Raw genomic sequence first — 18,982 nt, 5'->3', positions numbered from 1 at the left:
TTGGTCTCCCGAGTCTCCTACCTATTTACCTCCCCAGGATATGACCTGTCCCCGCGAGGGCCAATAGATTGAAGCAATCTAGTGCTAGAACTAATTGCTAGCAATGTAGATATGTTTGCATTATTAAACTATGCCCTTTCTCTATATGTGTATAGCCCCCGTATCCCTCAGGGGATTGTCACATGCTGCGGCTTAGTCAATAGGGTGGCTGCATTTGCAATTAAGGCCTTTTCGGTGCAAGGGAGCCTGCGCTGGCAGTTCTGAATAGAGACAGTTAAGACAGGCCGCAGTTACATGTTGCTAGGCAACCAGTGAAGCTGTGAGAGATGACAGTTTAGACAGCTTTAAAAAAAAGAGTGTCAGTTGGAGCTGGGAGCTGGATGTGTTAGGGTGTGTGTGCAGGGAGCAGTAGCCCCTGGCACTAGGCCTAGTTACCCCCAGAGGCCCCAGATAAGTTACCATTGCCCCAGTTTGTGGTTGCTTCAGGGACAGACCCTACTTGAAGAGTTCTGCCCCCTTAGCTATTTGGTTAAGTTAGAAGCCACTCAGTAGTGCGCAGCCTGATTACTGGGTCTGGGCTCAGACCCCCCCCGAGTTATATAGAGACTATCTTCTCGGAGGCCCTGCCAAGCAGTGACTGCGGCCGGCCGGTTGCAGACGGATCCCCGTCAAAGTACAGACGGTGCGGAGCTGCGGTGATATTATCCACGCTGGAAGTCACCCAACGCGTAAGAGGACATCACGTCGGACCAGGCGGATCCACTTCAGTGTATAGCGGCACCCGTGGCTGGAACCCGGGCAGGTATCTATAAAGAGTGCACCAACACGTCCAGGGATAGCGCTATCTCCAACACACGTGGGTGGGGTTTGGACATAAGGTACTTTGGGGAATACCTATGTTGATGTGTGCATCCAGTGCACATCCATGTGTGTGTGTATACACATTATTCTGTGTGGTAGAGGTACCGGAGTTAATATTAGTAGTTAGAATAGTAAACAGTTATTAGCATACACTGTGTGCGTGTTTTATTATTGTGGTTCCTGTAAGAGGACCATCCCACTCAGGTGGGAACCCTTACAGGTGGAGGTGCTGTTTTCGACAACGGATCAGGTAACCCAAGGCTCCCAGTGGCGGAGGTTCAGGCCTTCTGTGAGCCTATCAGGTGACGCACCACACCCGGTAACACAAGTGTAGATTTCCCCACATGGTCCCCATCTGCGATAGGGGGGGGGGGGCAAAAGGTGTTACATTGTGGAGGCGCTGCTGAGATCTCAGACCTGGGGTGCCCTGTCCTATTTTTCATCCAAATTTGTCCAATTTAATTTTCCACTATGTGGGTGCCCTCAAGGCATGAGGTCCACGCATGGGCCACAAAGCTTAGCCTGACCCCGAACCGCCTGGTCGTTGTGGGCGGAGTTCCTGCTCACGCATTCACGTCAGACATCCAGGAGCATGTTCGCAAACTCCCTGGACTAGCTCAAGCATGGGTCATAGGGCGAAAGTATGATTCCCTCCGTCAATGGAGTGCCATGATACTAAAGGTAGGCCATGCCATATGCGAGGAAGACGGTCCCCAATTCCTAACTCTGTCTGAGGGTCCGACCAATGGGTGCCCAATTATCTACCCTTACCTAGCAGTTTCTTTGGCTCCCTCATCTGGGGAGGCTAATCATGAGTCCCACCTAAAATGGCATCTCCCGCCAAGTCAGGAGAGCGCACGTGCTAATGGCGGCCAGGCTGCACCACAATGCGTTACAGTAACCAGCCCGGGTCTGGCGCGAGAACCAGAGCTCCACCCCTGTGACGTAAGTGAGTCTCAGTCCACCACTTCTGTTCCCCGGCAGGGAGAAACAGGATGCAGCGAACTGCAACCTCAGTTATACAGAGGTTGGCAAGTAAAAGGAGTGAAAGCACCCCATCTTTTGTGCCCGTGCTTACAAAAGGAGTTGAATAAGTATGGCAGTATGGACTTTGACCCTTATCACCTACCAGTAGAACTTCTGGTGGCAAAAGTGGACAGGCAGGGATGCGTACGATGTTTCTGCAGCAAATTTGATTTTCCAGATGGAGAACTGACTTGGGAACCCAAGAGTGCTTGCTGCGGAGCACAGTTCCTGCAACCCATGCTGCTGCGGCCCACAGAAACCGCAGAGAAAGATGCGACAGACCCCTCTACTGGGTCGGTCAATGCTGCCAATCTACCTACCTCAAGAGCAGAGGTTTTGGAGGGCCCGTGCGTCCTAACAGTGGTTCCTAGACTCAACTCCAGAATCGGTTCCAGATTCGGTTCCAATGACGGAACCACAGATGTTCGAACCAACGAAGGGTAAGGTGTCCCTACCACCATTCTCTTCTACTGACAACAGCATCCAATCAGCCGTGGTGATGCACCTGCAGGCGGACCACTCAAGTGACGCTGAGGACAACGGGCTGATTGACTCACCTACTGCGGACTCTGTTGTGGGGCCGTGTGCCCTGCCACGGCCTGTCCGGCCTTCAACGATGGTACCATCGGTCCCAGGCTTGGGATCAGTACCTTCCAATGATGACAGGGGCGAGTTGACTGCCCCAGGGGTGTCGGGTGTGAGCTCCCCGGTGATCGTGGACCATGGTGGCTCCAAAGGTAGGGTCACCCGGGCGATGGGCTCACCCCGTCATCGTGTCCTGGTGGAGGTGTCTCCCCTAGAAGATCTCTGCAGACCAGAGAACCGATTTGACCCCATCAAGGTATCCAGTACAGCGGCTATGCGCGGCACTTACACCTACAAGAGGAACCTTCAATCCTTCTCGTCTCAAGACAAGGACCTGCATGTAGATATTGTGATGTCCCCAGAAGACGTCACAACTAAAGAGATTGCTGGAGTGAACAAAGACTGTGCTGTGACCGCTCTGATAATTATTGCCTCCTTCATGCACACGCTGGAGCGCTTCATTCACCATGTGGTGGACCGAGGCAAAGGGCAAGACCTCCTTGCCCACCTCGTCCATGTCGCGGATGGCCGGGTAAAAGTTTGGCACCAAGACCCATTACTATTCCTTCTACCAGGGGGAGGAGATGGTTTGGGATCAGAGACACTAGCCCCCGATCATGAGCTCCAAAAGACTCCCAGGAGTCAATCACTCAATCAGTTAGGGGTACCCCACTATGAGACTCAGCTGGCCTCGGGTATCAGCGTGATTTGTTGTGTATCCTATGCAATGCATTTTTCATTATATTAGATCTTTGTTATATGTCTGCTACCCAAGCGAGGCCGTTGGGATTTTACCAGGGGGAGTGTTTAGCCCCCGTATCCCTCAGGGGATTGTCACATGCTGCGGCTTAGTCAATAGGGTGGCTGCATTTGCAATTAAGGCCTTTTCGGTGCAAGGGAGCCTGCACTGGCAGTTCTGAATAGAGACAGTTAAGACAGGCCGCAGTTACATGTTGCTAGGCAACCAGTGAAGCTGTGAGAGATGACAGTTTAGACAGCTTTTAAAAAAAGAGTGTCAGTTGGAGCTGGGAGCTGGGTGTGTTAGGGTGTGTGTGCAGGGAGCAGTAGCCCCTGGCACTAGGCCTAGTTACCCCCAGAGGCCCCAGATAAGTTACTGCACCGACACACTTTATTCGAGCAAATACCCAGTATGTACCTGGCAGATACCTGGAATGCGCCGCTCCTCACCTCTGACAAGCCCCGTTGCGTTTGCCTTCCCAGCCTGGGTTCATGCCTGGCTGACGGGCGGCTTATCTGTTAAATGATAATGATTAGGATTTAATAGGCTGCAATGCTTCGCGTGTCTTCCAGATGGCATAAATTCATGAATTGTAATGCAGTATATATATATATACTGTGCAGTATTGCAGCCAGCGGGAATAAAATGCTTCAATCCCTGCCTGGAAAATACCTCAATGCACTCGGGCAGAAAACAGTCACAAACCTCAATACACCCGGGTATACCCGAATTCGTGGGACTAGCCGAGCTCGAATAAAGTGTGTCGCCAGTGTACCATTGCCCCAGTTTGTGGTTGCTTCAGGGACAGGCCCTACTTGAGGAGTTCTGCCCCTTTAGCTATTTGGTTAAGTTAGAAGCCACTCAGTAGTGCGCAGCCTGATTACTGAGTCTGGGCTCAGACCCCCCCGAGTTATATAGAGACTATCTTCTTGGAGGCCCTGCCAAGCAGTGACTGCGGCCGGCCGGTTGCAGACGGATCCCCGTTAAAGTACAGAGGGTGTGGAGCTGCGGTGATATTATCCACGCTGGAAGTCACCCCACACGTAGGAGGACATCACGTCGGACCAGGCGGATCCACTTCAGTGTATAGCGGCACCCGTGGCTGGAGCCCTGGCATGTATCTATAAAGAGTGCACCAACACGTCCAGGGATAGCGCTATCTCCAACACACATGGGTGGGGTTTGGACATAAGGTACTTTGGGGAATACCTATGTTGATGTGTGCACCCAGTGCACATCCATGTGTGTGTGTACACTGGCGACACACTTTATTCGAGCTCGGCTAGTCCCACGAATTCGGGTATACCCGGGTGTATTGAGGTTTGTGACTGTTTTCTGCCCGAGTGCATTGGGTTATTTTCCAGCAAGGATTGAAGCATTTTATTCCCGCTGGCTGCAATACTGCACAGTATATATATATATACTGCATTACAATTCATGAATTTATGCCATCTGGTAGACACGCGAAGCATTGCAGCCTATTAAATCCTAATCATTATCATTTAACAGATCAGCCGCCCATCAGCCAGGCATGAACCCAGGCTGGGAAGGCAAATGCAACGGGGCTTGTCAGAGGTGAGGAGCGGCGCATTCCAGGTATCTGCCAGGTACATACTGGGTATTTGCTCGAATAAAGTGTGTCGGTGCAGTATACACATTATTCTGTGTGGTACAGGTACCGGAGTTAATATTAGTAGTTAGAATAGTAAACAGTTATTAGCATACACTGTGTGCGTGTTTTATTATTGTGGTTCCTGTAAGAGGACCATCCCACTCAGGTGGGAACCCTTACAGGTGGAGGCGCTGTTTTCGACAACGGATCAGGTAACCCAAGGCTCCCAGTGGCGGAGGTTCAGGCCTTCTGTGAGCCTATCAGGTGGCGCACCACACCCGGTAACACAAGTGTAGATTTCCCCACATGGTCCCCATCTGCGATAGGGGGGGGGGGGCAAAAGGTGTTACATTTTGGAGGCGCTGCTGAGATCTCAGACCTGGGGTGCCCTGTCCTATTTTTCATCCAAATTTGTCCAATTTAATTTTCCACTATGTGGGTGCCCTCAAGGCATGAGGTCCACGCATGGGCCACAAAGCTTAGCCCGACCCCGAACTGCCTGGTCGTTGTGGGCGGAGTTCCTGCTCACGCATTCACATCAGACATCCAGGAGCATGTTCGCAAACTCCCTGGACTAGCGCAAGCATGGGTCATAGGGCGAAAGTATGATTCCCTCCATCAATGGAGTGCCATGATACTAAAGGTAGGCCATGCCATATGCGAGGAAGACGGTCCCCAATTCCTAACTCTGTCTGAGGGTCCGACCAATGGGTGGCGGAGTTAATATTAGTAGTTAGAATAGTAAACAGTTATTAGCATACACTGTGTGCGTGTTTTATTATTGTGGTTCCTGTAAGAGGACCATCCCACTCAGGTGGGAACCCTTACAGGTGGAGGTGCTATTTTCGACAACGGATCAGGTAACCCAAGGCTCCCAGTGGCGGAGGTTCAGGCCTTCTGTGAGCCTATCAGGTGACGCACCACACCCGGTAACACAAGTGTAGATTTCCCCACATGGTCCCCATCTGCGATAGGGGGGGGGGAAGGTGTTACATTTGATTAACACAACGTTAGATTCTGTTGATTTAATCTGGAGTATCTTGCCACCCCCCCCCCCTTTCTCCCACTTGCCTTCCATTCCCTTCCCTAATTTTCCCCTCTTCTTCACTCTCCCCCTCTCCCTCACATTACCCCCCTCCCTCCCCCACTCTTCCTCATCTTCCCTCCCCCCCCTTTTTTTTGCCCCCCCGCCCCACCTTTCCCATTTCACACCTCGACTTTCTCCCCGCAATGACCCCATAGATAGAATTCTCCCCTGCGAGACCTGATCTTTTATGGCCAGGAATATCTGAATATACTGTATCTTGGTGGGCTTCATCAAAGTAGATACTTACCAATATTTACTGGGATGAAGCTGATGTACTTTATGTAGTGATCAGTTACTTAGTGTAATTTCTCTGCCAATCACTGGTTAATCCCCACTTCGGGTCACAGTTACACATCAATATGCTAGTTAGGGTTTCACTGACACCATTCTCATGCCAAGGTTCTAGGCAATGCGATAGGTAGATCAGCAAGCAGCTCGGGGTAGTCACTCCCCCCCCTAAGGTTGCTATGGCAGCCAAGAGCTATATAACATGCACGCTCACTGCGTGCACATACCTTTGAAAAAGCGCGCTCATGCGCGAAACGTGCGTCAGGTGACCGGAACGTCATGACGTCATCATACTGAGTGGATGCCTTCCACAAGCGCTATGGGATCTCCGAACAGCTGCATATACAGCCGCTGACTCTTTACTCCGGTATCCTCCATGCAGGCACCCTGCCCCCACACTCTCCCTTACTACGGGATTGAGTTAAGCAGCATCGGACCTACACAGCATGTGCTGAGCTAAGTATACAATTTTCCAATTAGACGCAACAGTTAAAGGTGACTGCACCCTGTTGCTGTATACTATTGCTGTACACTACTCAGCTGTGCGTCCAGACGGGCTTGTATGACAACAGTGTCCTGTCAATTTGGGATAAGATATCACCCATATAGCCATTACCTTATTAAGGGCCCCCGCTGTATACCTGACTTGGGGGTTTATATACATGGCGACATTACAACTGTGTTTCTAAAAGTACAGATTACACTTCATGAACTACATGCTTTATTGTGACCTAAGGGGGATTTTCTGCCATTAGAGTCAGTGGGTTCTATTTATGAGACTCCATATATGCATCTCTGCGCCTGACTGTCCTATTGAGTATATGAGGCTATAACTGGATACGGTCACAGAACCGTGCCTCTGGGCATTAGCAGAGCACACTTTGTGCATGCCCTTTCGCAGAGTTTTATACCACTGTTCTATTTATGAGACTCCATATATGCATCTCTGCGCCTGACTGTCCTATTTAGTATATGAGGCTATAACTGGATACGGTCACAGAACCGTGCCTCTGGGCATTAGCAGAGCACACTTTGTGCATGCCCTTTCGCAGAGTTTTATACCACTAAGCCACGTAGCTAGTGGTTTTTTTTTGTGTGGTTTTTTTTTTGTTCTCACTATATGTTACTTTTTCCTCATGTTATTTTGATTTCATCCTGTTCTGGAGTTGATATACATTATACCTTCATGTGGGTCACTGACATTCTGTAGGTATACTTCATTACCGCATTGACTGCTCCTTTATCACCCCCTCAGATTCTGTACCATCAGCCTCAATTCTTGAGGTTGACGGTTTTTTGTAAATAGGAACACTGTGGACAGGACAGGTTTCCAAGTCTGAGGATGTACATGGTGACTCCTGCAGTCTATGTATCCACATCTAGGTGATGTACTGTCATTTACACTATCTTCCATGTGTATATTTTGGAAGATTCTCTTGGTCTGTTAGTAGGGATTGGCCTTGGAATTTTTACCATCCCCCTCTATACAAACATGTTTTACTACTTATGTGATTAAAAGGTTTTTAACTATATTTACCATATCATCCTCATTTACCTTTCTGAGTGCATTCAAGGAGGAACTTCTATGTGTTTTTGTTGTTACTACAGTCTCTATCCTCTTTTGCACCTGATTTTGGTTGTACTTTACTTTACATTACTCTATGCATGATTGTGCTGATGCGGGAGCCACCCTTCCCCTTCCCCCTCCCCCTCTTTCCCACTACCTGATTTACTAGTATACACCTGTGGACGTATGTCCATTCTTGCTCCCAGCTCGCATACACACTAGCAGGTATCACACCATTTTCTATATATTATAAATGGCTGGTTTTCTATCGCAGCTGCCTGACTTTGCCGCATGGAAGTCAGAGGCAGATAACGTCTTCTCACTTGACGGGGATATAACCGACACTGGGGTGACCAGTATTAACACCTACTTTTCTGGCCTAGAGAAAATCTACAAACGGCGAGCTAAATTATGGTGGGAGATAGCGAGCTTAGAAAAGTATATATCTACTGAACTTATTCCTAGGGGATTAAGAGTGGATCTGCCTCCCTCTACCCCACACTCAGACCCTGAATTCCTAGTTAAGTGGAACCAAATTCTAGGCAAATGTTCCGCCTCCCTTATGAAATTACTAGTTGAAACAGACACTGGTACATTAGTGACTGTGAACAGTGAATTGGCAGAGCAGCGTAATGACGCAGAGAAATGGCGTGGTAACTCCGAGTCTATTAGCTTAGAAAATAGACTTGAAGAGACCATAGGCAGATTTACACGCGAACTTAAAGAAAGGAAACAGCGCAAATTTATTCGCGATACAAAAGATTTTAAAGAAGGTAAAATTTACAAACAGAAAAAGGACACCAAAAAAGTCCGCTTCCGTCACCCAGAGTCTTCGACTGACTGGGATACCTCCAATGAGGAGAGTGACGGTGGGGAAAGGAGAGAACTGGGACTGGTAGATACTTCTAGGGTTGGTTTTTTAGACCAAGACCCCCGTCACCAGCCGCCCCCCGAACGAGTAAGACCCGAAGAGGCCAGATGGGGTGGGCTGCGAGACAGAGACACCTGGGGTTACAGGGGGAGACCAAAACGACGATCACGCAACCGCCGCCAATAACTGACACTGACGACTTTAGCCAGGTGATCAACCTGTCTGATGTGACCCTTAGCAGGGATCAGATGGCTGTCCTACAAAAGGGACTGTCATTTTCTCCCAGTGAGGACTTTTCCAGATTTGACTGGATTAAGGACACGTATTTATTCGGTCGCAAATTACTATTGCACAAATTCTTTAAAAGGAGGGCCCAGAACCAACTGAGGGCAATAGGTCAAGAAGACTTTGATGATGATTATCTCGAAGCTATTAATAATTTAGCATCATTGGAGGAGGAATCACTTAGGACACCGGGTGAAGGACCATTCACTACCTTGAAACCAAAATCTAGGTTCACACCGGCACTTGAGACCTGCCACAATGTTGCAACTTTTATCGGTCTAGTTACAGCAGACATTGAACATCTTAAGCCTAGACCCTCCCATACTAACTTGACCTGTTCAGAGAGGCAGTCTCTGCTAGAACTTAAGCAAAACTTGACCATCACGATTAAACCCTCGGATAAAGGGGGTAATATCGTGATAGTTAATTCCACAGACTATATAAAGGAGAATCTGCGTCTTTTATCTGATCGCGACTGCTATGCGATTCTGAGATCTGATCCCACCAACCTGTACTTACGTGACCTTAAACTTATCCTTGATATGGGTATACAGACTAAGGCTCTTTCCCCCAAAGAAAGTTTGGCACTCCTCAATAAGAACCCGAGGATGGCCACTTTCTACTCCTTACCCAAGGTGCACAAAAGCCTGGTAGCACCACCTGGACGCCCCATAGTATCGGGGATCTCGAACATTACCGAACAAAGCAGTATCTACGTCGATAAAGTGCTCCGTCCTTTTGTGGTCACATTACCCTCCTATCTGAGGGACACAAAGGATGCTCTTAACAAACTAAGGGATTTGTCGGTTGGGGAGGACACGTTGCTTATCAGCCTGGATGTAGAATCTCTGTATACTTCCATAATACATGAGAGAGGCATCCAGGCTGTAGAATATTATCTCAATCAAAGGCCAGTTGAATTCAGTAACCATAACACACTGGTACTAGACTTACTGAGATTTATTCTTATGCATAACGTGTTCACCTTCGACGGTAAACTTTACCAGCAACTCCGTGGCACAGCCATGGGGACCACCTGCGCCCCCAATTATGCCAATCTCTATCTGGGCTTGTGGGAGGCGGAGGTGGTATTCCAAGAGCGTTATCGCCGGTATACCTCTCATATCCTTCTATGGATAAGATATATCGACGATATTTTTGCTCTTTGGCAGGGCACCAAGACACTCTTTGATGAGTTCATTGGAGAGCTCAATGACAATCCCCTCAACCTCAGACTTACCTCTGAGGTTGATCAGATGAACATTACGTTCCTCGATCTTCTGATTTCCAAAACTACACAGGGGACTTTATCTACGTCCCTCTATCGGAAGTCCACCGCGACGAACAGCCTCCTCAGAGCTGATAGTCATCACCCGAAACATCTGATAAGGGGTATACCAACCGGACAGTTCTTACGCCTGAGGAGGAACTGTTCATCCGATGTAGACTTCGAGAGACAAGCTGTAGCGATGAAACTGAGATTTCAGGAAAGGGGGTACAGCAACAGGGTCATTAAAAAAGCTTACCAAAGAGCGAGACTGACCGACAGGAACATCCTGCTTGAAGAAAGGGTAACCTCGCACAACAATAAACAAGTAATACGTTTCATTGGTAGGTTCAACAACCAATGGCCAGAACTAACCAATATACTTAATACACACTGGCATGTATTGCGTGAGGATGTGGACCTAAAAGAGGTCTTGAGCGAGAGGCCGTCCGTGGTGAGTAGAAGAGCTACTAGTCTTCGGGATCTACTGGTACATAGCCACTACCAGAAACCGCCCACAGGTACGTGGCTAGCCAATAGATCAGTAGGCTTCTACAAGTGTCATAAATGCAGAGCTTGTCCCTCCTGTATGCCCACGAAGATTTTTTACAACTGGGATGACACACACAGTTTCAATATTCGTCAGTTTATCAATTGCAAAACCATGGGCGTGGTGTACCAAATCATATGTGCCTGCAACAAAAAATATATTGGTAAGACCAAGCGACAGTTTAGGCACAGAATCCTCGAGCACCTTGGTGATATTCGCAATCATCGCGACACCCCTGTAGCGAACCACGTCCACAACCGACACTATGGAGAATCCACGGTTCTTAAGTTTGTGGGTATTGAGGCAGTGTCTAATCACAGTAGAGGGGGGGACTGGGACATTGAGATTTTGAAGCGTGAATCCCGGTGGATTTACACCCTGGGCACTTTGGCCCCTAAGGGACTAAACGAGGAATTTTTGTTTTCTCCGTTTATTTGATCTACTGATTGTTTTCAATACATTGTGCCCCCGGAGGATTCTCTCTTTAATTTTACCTTACCTCCTATCCAATATCGACCATTTGTAGGGTATACTATTCACACTCACCACAATATAAGGGACTACAGTATGGCAACTTATTTTAACCCTTTGACGACTAAATGATATTTTTATAACAACTAGGGCCAAACCATTCTCTACTGGACATCATTAATTTACCTTCTGTGCCTTTTCCTAGATGCATCTCTGCACTTTTACTAATAATGTAACTGTGTCAAACTCATATGTAGTGATCAGTTACTTAGTGTAATTTCTCTGCCAATCACTGGTTAATCCCCACTTCGGGTCACAGTTACACATCAATATGCTAGTTAGGGTTTCACTGACACCATTCTCATGCCAAGGTTCTAGGCAATGCGATAGGTAGATCAGCAAGCAGCTCGGGGTAGACACTCCCCCCCTTAAGGTTGCTATGGCAGCCAAGAGCTATATAACATGCACGCTCACTGCGTGCACATACCTTTGAAAAAGCGCGCTCATGCGCGAAACGTGCGTCAGGTGACCGGAACGTCATGACGTCATCATACTGAGTGGATGCCTTCCACAAGCGCTATGGGATCTCCGAACAGCTGCATATACAGCCGCTGACTCTTTACTCCGGTATCCTCCATGCAGGCACCCTGCCCCCACACTCTCCCTTACTACGGGATTGAGTTAAGCAGCATCGGACCTACACAGCATGTGCTGAGCTAAGTATACAATTTTCCAATTAGACGCAACAGTTAAAGGTGACTGCACCCTGTTGCTGTATACTATTGCTGTACACTACTCAGCTGTGCGTCCAGACGGGCTTGTATGACAACAGTGTCCTGTCAATTTGGGATAAGATATCACCCATATAGCCATTACCTTATTAAGGGCCCCCGCTGTATACCTGACTTGGGGGTTTATATACATGGCGACATTACAACTGTGTTTCTAAAAGTACAGATTACACTTCATGAACTACATGCTTTATTGTGACCTAAGGGGGATTTTCTGCCATTAGAGTCAGTGGGTTCTATTTATGAGACTCCATATATGCATCTCTGCGCCTGACTGTCCTATTGAGTATATGAGGCTATAACTGGATACGGTCACAGAACCGTGCCTCTGGGCATTAGCAGAGCACACTTTGTGCATGCCCTTTCGCAGAGTTTTATACCACTGTTCTATTTATGAGACTCCATATATGCATCTCTGCGCCTGACTGTCCTATTTAGTATATGAGGCTATAACTGGATACGGTCACAGAACCGTGCCTCTGGGCATTAGCAGAGCACACTTTGTGCATGCCCTTTCGCAGAGTTTTATACCACTAAGCCACGTAGCTAGTGGTTTTTTTTTGTGTGGTTTTTTTTTTTTTTTGTTCTCACTATATGTTACTTTTTCCTCATGTTATTTTGATTTCATCCTGTTCTGGAGTTGATATACATTATACCTTCATGTGGGTAACTGACATTCTGTAGGTATACTTCATTACCGCATTGACTGCTCCTTTATCACCCCCTCAGATTCTGTACCATCAGCCTCAATTCTTGAGGTTGACGGTTTTTTGTAAATAGGAACACTGTGGACAGGACAGGTTTCCAAGTCTGAGGATGTACATGGTGACTCCTGCAGTTTATGTATCCACATCTAGGTGATGTACTGTCATTTACACTATCTTCCATGTGTATATTTTGGAAGATTCTCTTGGTCTGTTAGTAGGGATTGGCCTTGGAATTTTTACCATCCCCCTCTACACAAACATGTTTTACTACTTATGTGATTAAAAGGTTTTTAACTATATTTACCATATCATCCTCATTTACCTTTCTGAGTGCATTCAAGGAGGAACTTCTATGTGTTTTTGTTGGTACTTTATGTTCTGTCATAAGTGAAGTAGTGAGTAAAAAGCGTCAAATAATATGAGCCCAAATGTAAATGTACTTCTCTCTTCTAATGCCAACCCCCCACCCCCCCCCCCCCTCTCCTCCCCTCCAACTCTCCTCCCTTCCTTCCCCTCCCCCCCTGTCCCCACCCTCCCCCTCCCTTCCCCTTCCTCCATGAAGATCCCTCGTCAGAGGGTTAATTGAGGGAGTTCTGGTCTGAGGTGAAGTATGTTAGATGCATATCTCATCACCCTATACTTTTACTTTAGACAAACGCTGAGAAAATGCAATACCAAGTTGATGTGTAAATGGTGATGTTCTTTTATTAAGATCAAATTAAGAAAAATGCGCAACACTAATCTGAGTATATTATTACATTGCTGTTTCAAATGCAAAATAAGTGACCAATGTTCAACACGCTCTCCCTCCCCACCCACCTATCCTTCCTCCCGTTCCTCCCCCTCACCCTTCCCCTCCTTGCCCCTCCCCTCCCCATACCCCTCCCCTCCCCATACCCCTCCCCTCTCCCTCCCTCCCTGCCCTCCTCGGCTATACTCCCAAGCCACACTGATTGAACCATAAGAAAGGTGAAAAGCTCTGTGAGTTTAAGGGTCCACGCCTTCCCCGCCCCCGCTGGTTGACGACACCGGTCCTACCCCTAAGGGCCCTAAGCCCAAAAAGCCAGTTGGTAGTTAAACCGGTTGCAATTTTTAAGGCCTTATATAGGCCTATTATTTCTCTTTCTTTTCTCTCACCTGCTGACACTGTCCCAGCAGGTCCCACCTTTCCCTCTCCCTTGTTCCATTCCCCCCACCCTGGTCTGCCGAGGCCGATCTATATCCAAGAGCGACCCTCGCTGAGTTATTAGCCACACTATGCTTGCCTATTGTTGAACTAAAGCAAGACCTCCCAAATGGGAATGGAGGGGCCCCACGTTCCTCTACAAAATGCAGAACCCATGGCTAATCAATCTGCAATTAAATTGGTATCCTTAAATGTAAAAGTTCTGCAAAATAACAGAAAAAGGAGACTAGCTCTTCAGGAAATGAAGAGATCTGGGGGGGATATTATATTCCTTCAGGAGACGCACTTTACATCCCAGGACCCGCCCAAAACATTTCAGAATGTATTTCCAATGGGTTTCTATTCATCATTTAGTAGTAAAAAGCGTGGTGCTGCGATCTTAATTCATCAAGGAACCCCATTCAATCTAACAAAAACAATAACAGATCCAGAGGGTAGATTTCTAGTGGTATATGGTCACTCTCTGGTTCGACGATCGTCCTGATCAACCTTTATGCTCCAAATGAGAACCAGACAGTTCTTATAAAAAGTTTTAGAAGTGGACCCTGCGTATTTATCTTCAATAATAATAAGCGGAGACCTAAATATGGTACTAAATCCTGCCGAAGATAAATTACTCACCCCAGGCCGCTCTCACTCTACCCAGTCCCAAAAAACTGGAAAAAAGATTAAAGAGATAATAAAGAGTTTTCTCTGATAGACATTTGGAGAGCCCACCACCAGGGCCAAAAAGATTTCACTTTTTATTCTACCCCTCACCAAACTTACTCTCGTATAGACTATTTTCTGGCAACCAAGAATGTTCTAGAGGCCTCGTCCAATTCGGACATTGGTCCGATCACGTGGTCGGACCATGCACCTGTTATTTTAACCCCCTCTATTCCTTTTGTGAATTTAACCACTTATAACTGGAAATTGAGCGATTCTCTATTAAATAACCGAGAGGTGGAGAAAGAGATTAAAAAAGCTCTCAAAGACTATTTCAATCTTAATTTAGGATCTGTCACATCTCCAGCAACTTTGTGAGAAGCCCATAAGGCTGCAATCAGAGGCAACTTTATCTCGATTGCATCTCACAAAAAGAAAATTAAAGTAAAAAATACTTAAGGAGCTAACAGATAAAATAATTAAATTAGAGCAGCAACATAAACTCAACCCCCCCAAAAAATCTATAAAATGCTGACTGCATCCAGAAACGAGTTAAAGCAAATTCAATTGGAGAATGTAGAAAAAGCCGTCAAATGGACCAGTCAAAGATATTATGACAAGGGCAATAAGGCCGACAGACTTCTTGCTAGCAAGTTAAGAGGAATACAGAGAAGATCCCAAATAACTGCGAACAAAAACAAATCTGGTGAGATATTATATAATGAAAAGAAAATAGCAGAAGAATTTACCAAATTTTATACCAAACTATATAACCTAAGGGCCCTTAAAGGTATCCCAGAACCAACCGGGTCAGAAGCAAATATAAACTATTTAGATAACTGCTGTCTCCCCTCATTGACAGAGGAGGAAAACTCTTTGCTTAATGCCAAAATAACAAAGGAAGAACTGTCCGCAGCTGTGAAATCATTAACAAATTCCAAAACCCTGGCCATGTTGGCTTTTCCAATGTCTATTATAGGAAATTTCTACCGATACTGTCCACCCACCTACTAAATCTTTTCAACTCTTTTATGGAGGGGATTCTGATACCATCATCAATGTCACTAGCTAACCTAGCTATCATACATAAAGAAGGGAAAGATCCAACACAATGTGGAAGCTACCGGCCAATTTCCCTCCTGAATAACGATCTCAAAATGTATAGTTAGATACTGGTGAATTGGCTGAATCCTATATTACCTAGATTAATAAATATTGACCAAGTTGGGTTTGTTGCGGGCCATCAGGCCTCAAACAATACCCGTAAGATAATTAATATAATCGACCATGTCCACCTCACAGGTACCAAGGCAATGCTGCTGAGCTTAGATGCAGGGAAGGCATTTGATAGGTCTTCTTCAAAGAAGTAGACACTAACAACCTACTTATGGCCTCTAGTAACCACAAAATATCATGGATTTCCAACATTCCTAGGGGCCTGTTTGTCAGAATTAAGAGGAATTGTAGTTCCACTGATGACTTTAAGGAGCAGGCTAACTCACTTATCCTTAAATTTATTGAAAGGGTGATCCTGAAAAAGATCTTTTACAGGATCTGGATAAGGTGAGAGGAATGGATAGAGACCTTATGATACAACCTAAGGTGAAAAAATCACCTGTTGATATCACTGGGTCTCTTGAGATTCCATTTGTAACTACTGTACTTTCAATTCAGCTAATTTTAGAATTGAAGAAATTTTCAGAAAATATTGGGCAATATTAAATAGGGATGTGTTTTTAGGGGGGCACATCCCGTCGACACCAAAATTCATCTACAGGAGAGCATGGAATTTTAAGAACACTTTGGCTCCAAGTGATATTTTTCCTCCCGTTCAAAGTAGAGATAAGTTATGGTTAAACAAATCTGTAGGTAATTATGCTTTTAGGAATTGTTCCATTTGCAAATACCTCCATAAAGAGAGGAACATTTTTAAATCAGCCGTAACTCATGAGGAGTTTAAAATTGAAGAATTTGTAAACTACAATACCACCCATGTGGTTTATTTGATTGAATGTTCGTGTAATATTCAATATGTGGGTCTCACTAAAAGGTGTCTAAAAGTGCGAATCCAAGAACACATTAGGAACATTAAAAATGGATATGAGAAACATAGTCTGTCTCGGCATTTCTCTATTTATCATAAACAAGACCCATCCTCCCTTAGATTTAAGGGTATTCATACTGTCCCCATAGGTAGGAGAGGTGGGGACAGAATTAAAAACCTTTCTATGCAGGAAACTTTCTGGATTTTTAAGCTAGAGTCTCATACCCCTAAAGGGTCAAATGAGGATGTGGATATATGGTCCCTGTACTGATTTTGTTTATAAATGTTTATGATCATCTGCGTTGAAACTAATTTTTGTTTCTTTCTTTCAGAGTTAATATTAACTTTATCTTTGCCATTTGATATTTATTTTATGTTATATTTAGTAATAATTCATATGTTTTATGATGTTTTAGGATATTCTAATTAAAATGTTTTTTGTGCAGCTCTGATGTTCATCTGTACTGTGTTAGTGTAGTGAACAGTGATTTGCTGATACTTTCTAGCAATCAACCAATTGTATGGTTTTGAATGGTATATACTCTGATCCAGTGATCATGAGTCTTTATTCCCTGAAGAAGTGGCCCTTTGAGCTACGAAACGTGTTGGAGAGATACCATTCAACCTATATTCTTTTTAATACCTGAGTTCCAAGGTGTATTTTAACTTGTGAAGCTTCTCAGTTTATTTCAAGTACTGAGTTGATTTTTACTCTTTGGAGCATGTGCCGTGACGCCGTTAGCCAGTGAGGTCTGAAGTGGGACAGGCAAACGATGCAATACAGAGCAGATTTGAATACTCTGCGGGCCTCATCGGGCGCACTGACGTCATACACGGGACCGTGAGACCACGCTGCCACGCTGCCTGATTCGTGCGGATGTCCAGTGAGGTCTGCAGCAAGGAGCTCGTATGCTACATGTGAGGATTGAGACAACTACTCCCCTGAATCCATCGGGCGCACTGATGTCACGTACGGGACATTGAGACTGTGGCAGAGACATCAATAATCCGGTACTGTGTCTTACTTTCATCTGACCTGAGTGTGCGGAAGGGGGAGCGAGATCTCGGCGGTTCCTGGTTGCGGCTGTTGGTAACTGCCACGGTGTGGCTTTCTATGCCTGATTAAGTCTATCTTGATGTATGCTTAACCTTAAATTACCTTTTATAAACACAGTTTATTACATTTTTCACGATGAGTGTTGTGCGCTTTGTTTGTATTTTTGTTTGTCGATTCTAGTGTCTTGGGCTACCCTTAAACACAGCAGCAGACGCTCATCTACATTGGTAAACACTTAACTATTTGATGCACTTTTATCACGTGGTTGGGTGTATTTGATTTAATTATTATCACTGATACACTTTTATTAAGTTACACTTCTTGTGCGCACTTATCTGTTTTTCCGTTTGTTCACTATATTGTTCTAGGGTGCTGCATAGAATTTACTTTATAATTTGTAATAGTGTTCAAGGTTAGTGACACCGTCTAGCAATAATGGTGTGGAGTTTGCTTTTATCATGTGACAAACGTCAAGAGGAATTTGATCGTATGTTTGCAGACTAGTCAGATGATTTTAGTAAGGATTCTGAAAAAGAATTATCTGCAGATGATCATTTTAAAAACCTGGAAAACTCCTATTGGTTGACAATAAACTCTGGTTGGAAAAAACAACCCTCCAGAGATATATTGATTGTGGTAGGATCCCGAGAAGGTTAAGGGTGTCTAAACCACCTACATCTGGTAAAGATAATAGCCACTTCATGAAGGAGTGGAATAGAATACTTGACGATTGTTCTAATGAGTTAATACGTCTGATTATTTACGAACGTAATAAATCTCTCGCATTACTTGAGAAAGAAATAGTTCAAGCGATCAAAGATTTGGAACCTATAGTGGTCAATCATGATTGCTCTAAATTAGTATTTGATCTTAAAACCAAATTAGAGAATGCAGATGATGAACTTATTAAAATTAAACATAATTTTTTTTTCCGCAATAAGAATGATTATGATACAGGGAAGGAAAGGGATTGGGGTAAGGAAGAAACAAGGAGACGGGTTATTGACCGTGTGTATGTACCCAATACCAGAAAGGGTGATGGATCTTATCCTACGAGATCAAAAACACCAAGGTCAGAAAAACCTCGAGGTTATTGGGTCTCTGCACATGGAAAAAAACATGGTAACTATAGGAATAAATCTAAGGGGGGATATAAAGGATCCCATAGAGATCATTCTAACCATGGTCAAAATACGAATCAGTATCATCAACATTCTAGACAGCAGAGGTCTAATGATGAACCCCGCTCCCATGGGGATAGTGATACCCATTACCATGAGAATAAAACCCAAAATAGTAAACACCCTGTAGCAAGTAAAACGGCTAATCCCAAATCCCCC

This window comes from Ascaphus truei, chromosome 2 (assembly GCF_040206685.1).
Source record: "Ascaphus truei isolate aAscTru1 chromosome 2, aAscTru1.hap1, whole genome shotgun sequence".
Classification (NCBI taxonomy): domain Eukaryota; kingdom Metazoa; phylum Chordata; class Amphibia; order Anura; family Ascaphidae; genus Ascaphus; species Ascaphus truei.
Note: the sequence above shows the minus strand (reverse complement) of the source record.